Below are 5,000 nucleotides of genomic sequence, written 5' to 3' on the forward strand. Positions count from 1 at the left end.
TGTGGATACCACTCAAAGATAATAGTTCTATTTTTGCAATATATCCATGAAATATGCTCACTCACGGGGATATTTGCAACATGGAAAATCAGGAAGTCTCCTCCTCCTGAAATACTCCCATATGCTTCAAATTTGGAGTGAGATTTTGAAGTTCAGAGTAGCAGAACACTATCTCTGTTGACACTCGATATTAAACCCATTCATTCGAATGTTTGTCCTTTCTGCAGTAAAGGGACTTTATTTCCCCATCATTCTACAAGCTTTGTTAAAACACAAGAGACATAGATACACATGTTCATAAATGCATAAAATTTTGTGTGTAAACGCGTGCACACACACACACACACACACACACACACACACACACACATATATATATATATATATATATATATATATATATATACATGTTTATCATATGTGTATATATATATGTATATATATATATATATATATATATATATATATATATATATGCATATACACTCATATACATGCACGTGCACACTTCACGCAACACTAGCAACAGTACCTTTCGCAACAAACATTCCATGCATGACTTTAGCTTTCAAAGTCGAGTGGCCTCATCCATGAGCACCTCCAACGAATGTAAACAATAGATAAAGGCGCGCCCTCCCATGCTCGAGAGTGCCAGGAGCAAATACTACATAAATACGTTCTGGCAGGTAAACAAGCTTGAGCCGAGGACACTCGGTCGTGTCCCCCGCCAACGCCCTCGACACCGGTTCCGTGTATTAGTCTAAATGGACGGGAGCCCCTTCAGCCGGGTCCCTTGCATACGCTACAGGCTGGCCGCCACCCGCGGGGTTGAGGTGACGGGGTTGGGGGATCTGATGTGTCCTCGTCATCAAACAGATCCTCTGCTGGAATGTCAGAACCTCACGCGCGCATACACGCACGAATACAGACGCGAGCGCGCACACACCTACGCCATGTTTGACCAGCTGATATTATAGACTGGACCATGAGCATAAATATTTTCCTGTATATTTCAATTAAGTAGATACAGCTAGGTAAACACACACACACACACAAGCTGCGAGCCATTACTCTAACTATCGTGGGCGGGGTGTGAGTGCGTGTAAGGTCACAGCATTACCCACAGATCGGTCATAAATGAGCTCGAGCTCTCATCCGGGAAAGTAAAAGCTGTCGTTCACGAATCCAACACATGATCCAAAACCATGGTGAATCACATAGACAGAGACACATGGAAGAAAGAAGCTTAAAGCGGCAGTCGACGGAAAAATATGTGAAGTACTCCAACGTGCCAAAAGAAGATATTTCATATATTTATACATATATATATATATATATATATATATATATATAGATATATATATATATGATTATATATATATATATATATATATATAGATATATATAGATATATATTATTATTATTTTTTTTTTTTTTTTTTTTTTTTTTTTTTTTTCCCCCACTGAGAATTCGCATTCGCCTCGTTATTTGGCTGACCCAGGACTGATCCTCTGGAAGGAGTTGGTGGTGACTGCTTAAAGGGCAAAGCATTTATAGTTGGAGTCTGTCCTTCGTTAAGTTGATAACAATGATTTTCAACACTTGAAGGCCAACAGTTCAACCTAAGCTTAGCAAAATCGCCTGCCGTCAGCCAGGACATAGTAATGAAAATGACATCTCGGATTTATGAAGTGAAGTCTGTTCTGTTGAGGTAAAACTTATGGATGGCATGCTCACCATTCCAAACTATTGAACCACTGGTCTGATTTACACATTTATGTTTCTAATAAATCGTTTGGTGGCATTAGTAGTGGTGGTAGTCGTAGTAGTGGTGGCGGTGGTAGTGTTAGTGTTAGCGTTGTGACATTAGCGGCGATGGAGGTTATTGTTGTCGTTGTTGCTGTTGGTAGTGTCATTCCTTATGGTGCCTAAATCGGGACGATTCTCTTCGTGGAGTGGACATCGAAGCGGAAGAACATACAACAAACCAACGACTGCCCTGTACACTGGAGAGGAGTCTGTTTGTCTGCACACAGTAAACATCGACACAACGATCACCAAGTGTTCTCGTCCATACATCAGCTCCTTCGGTACCCGAGCCCGCCTTCTGCCTAATAAAATCCTCTGTTACTAGCCAGAACAAAATATGCCAAGTCCTTCGCCGTAATGATGGTGGCGAATCCTTCCCATTTCGCCAAATTGTGTTCTGCTAAATTCTCATATTCCCCGATTCCCTAATCTTATGTAACGTGACCTAACCTCTAGGAATTTGGCAGACCACCTGAGCGAGTTTGGCGAAATGCAGTTTGGCGAGATTTAATTTGGTGAAATGGGAAGTCATCGGGTTAAGCAGGTTGGCGTGCAGGTCGATTCCTGTATTGGCCGACGCGCCCTCACGGGGCCATAAAACTGTGGCCGATCATTAACCCCTTCAACACAGAGACACACTTCCCGGTCTTTGTTCTGGTTACAGACACACTATTCTATGGCCCTAAAGCCCCCGGACTCCGGACTGAAGATGATCTCAGACGATCGAGACTCCATCCAGACCGGAAGTTACGGCCTCAGCCGCATAAAATCGTCTATTCTTAGCCAGAAGAAAATCAATAACGTAGGCCACCGCGTTGAAGGAGTTCATTGGCCGGGGAGAGGATTACTGTGGGTGATCTGATAATATAACAGGTAAGGCAAGGTAGGGTATGAGAGCGTATTGTTGTAATACGTAGATAGCAAGGAAGGGTAAGGAAAGAAATGGAGAAGGTAAAGAGAGGATGAGAGGGGAGGGGGAAGGCTGGAGAGGGGAGCGGTGGTGAGGGAGAAAGAATGAAGGGGAGAAGGGGAGGGTAAAGAGGTAAGTGGGAGGAAGAGGGGGGGGGCTTTCAAGTCATCATCACTGATGTGCCAATAAGGGGTGAGCCATAAATGTAAAAGAAGAGTGGTGGGGGTGGGGGATGAGGGGCGCGGTGGGCGACAAGAGAGGAAAGGCTCGAAAATAAACGAGGAACGAGGAATAAGAAGAGAGAGAGAGAGAGAGAGAGAGAGAGAGAGAGAGAGAGAGAGAGAGAGAGAGAGAGAGAGAGAGAGAGAGAGAGAGAGAGAGAGAGAGAGAGAGAGAGAGAGAGAGGGTTTAGAAGAGAAGAGTTAAAAATATGGAGGCATAAAAAGGAGGACTATGAAGAAGAGGAAGAATAGGAGAAAGAGGAGGAGGAGGAGTGGGAGTAGGAGGAAGAGGAAAATAAGGAACAGGGGGAAAATAAAGAGGAGGAGGAGGTAGAGCAAGAAAAGGAGGAGGAAGAAGAGGTGCAAAAGAAATAAGAAGAAAAAGAGGTAGGAGGAGGACGAGGAGGAAAAGAAAAAAAAAAGAAGTAGGAGGAAGAGACGAGGGTGAAGAGAGAAGGAGGAAGAGGAGGAGAAGCAAGAGGAGCAAGAGAAGGAGAAAGAGGAGGAGGAGGAGGAGGAGAAAATGGAGTAGGAAGAGAAGGAGGAGGAGAGAGAAAGAAGAAAAAGAAGGAAGAAGAGGAGTAGGAGATGGAGGAAATGGTATTGACGGTGTTGACGGTGGTGGTAGTGGTAGTGGTGGTGGTTGTGGTGGTAGTGGTGGTGGTAGTGGTGGTGGTGGTGGTGGTAGTGGTGGTGGTAGTGGTGGTAGTGGTGGTGGTAGTGGTGGTGGTAGTGGTGGTGGTAGTGGTGGTGGTAGTGGTGGTGGTAGTGGTGGTGGTAGTGGTAGTGGTGGTGGTAGTGGTAGTAGTGGTGGTAGCGGTGGTGGTGGTAGTGGTGGTGGTAGTGGTGGTGGTGGTAGTGGTGGTGGTAGTGGTGGTGGTATTGGTGGTGGTAGTGGTAGTGGTGGTGGTAGTGGTAGTAGTGGTGGTAGCGGTGGTGGTGGTAGCGGTGGTGGTGGTAGTGGTGGTAGTGGCGGTGATAGTGGTAGTAGTTGTGGTAGTGGTAGTGGTGGTGGTGGTGGTAGTGGTAGTGGTGCTGATGGTGGTGGTAGTGGTAGTAGTGGTGGTGGTGGTGCTGATGGTGGTGGCGGCGACAACGATTTCGACATTATCCAAGACTGTTCATGACAGCAATCTATAAACCAAAAGTGAGGTCAAATGTCCGTCATTATCGTTTTACGTCACAACGACCACGGCGACGACGACGCCGAAGTAGGGCTGGGTTGGTGCAACAGGTCGCCCTACAACGGCCCTCGCAGGTTAACAACATCGATTTTCGGCGTTCCCTCCGTCAGGAAGAATCACTTGGGCGTAACGATCAATACCTACGCCACGAACAACCGAAGTCCACGCTTTCAGCACCTTATACAGTACATACTCGAACCTGCACGCTCACCCCGTCACCCCATTCCTTCGTTCGACCAAAAAACTTTCCAAAAACGAAAGCGATACTCCTTTCATCACGTGGCTTGTTACTTGCTTATGGCGGTCCGTCAGTGATCGACGACTATAGTGCTCCGGTGAGGTGAGATGGACGTGAGTGAAGCTGGGTGGTGATGCTGAGGTCTTTGTCGCTGATGTCACCGGAAGTGACTGTGAAACCCAATTCTTAATACACATAACCTTGTATGAAGGGGTCATCATATCACAGCAGAAAGTGACCCAGCTCTCGGCTCTGTCGTTGACCTGACAGAGGTCGGGAGCTTTTCTATGAACCAACCTTTTGGGACATATGAATATAAGAATGAAGGAGATTGCAAGAGACCTTAAGGCCTACACGAGGCAGTTCCATGTCCATGACCACCTGTTATCCCCATCCATAATTTTTTCTAACATTTCCTTAAAACAACCGATAGTTTCAGCACGCACTACATGGTTACTAAATCTATTCCATTCTTTGAACACTATATAGGTAAACCAGTTCTTGATTACTTCCTACTTAAATCTAGATTTATCCAATTTAAATCCATTACTGCGAGTCATGCCCTGTTGTCTTAATAAGATGACCTTATTTGGGTCACCCTTGTTAAAGCCTTTGACTCACTTGAACACCTCTATTA

General features: G+C 45.4%; 1 protein-coding gene across 2 annotated transcripts in view; it reads left to right on the top strand.

Moving 5' to 3' along the window:
* The window catches only part of LOC143030432 (uncharacterized), a 15,416-nt gene that overhangs the window by 5,890 nt on the left and 4,526 nt on the right, over nucleotides 1-5,000 (top strand). The window lies entirely within an intron of this gene.

The sequence above is a fragment of the Oratosquilla oratoria genome, chromosome 1 (assembly GCF_046742065.1).
Source record: "Oratosquilla oratoria isolate Oo_2021 chromosome 1, ASM4674206v1, whole genome shotgun sequence".
Taxonomy (NCBI): domain Eukaryota; kingdom Metazoa; phylum Arthropoda; class Malacostraca; order Stomatopoda; family Squillidae; genus Oratosquilla; species Oratosquilla oratoria.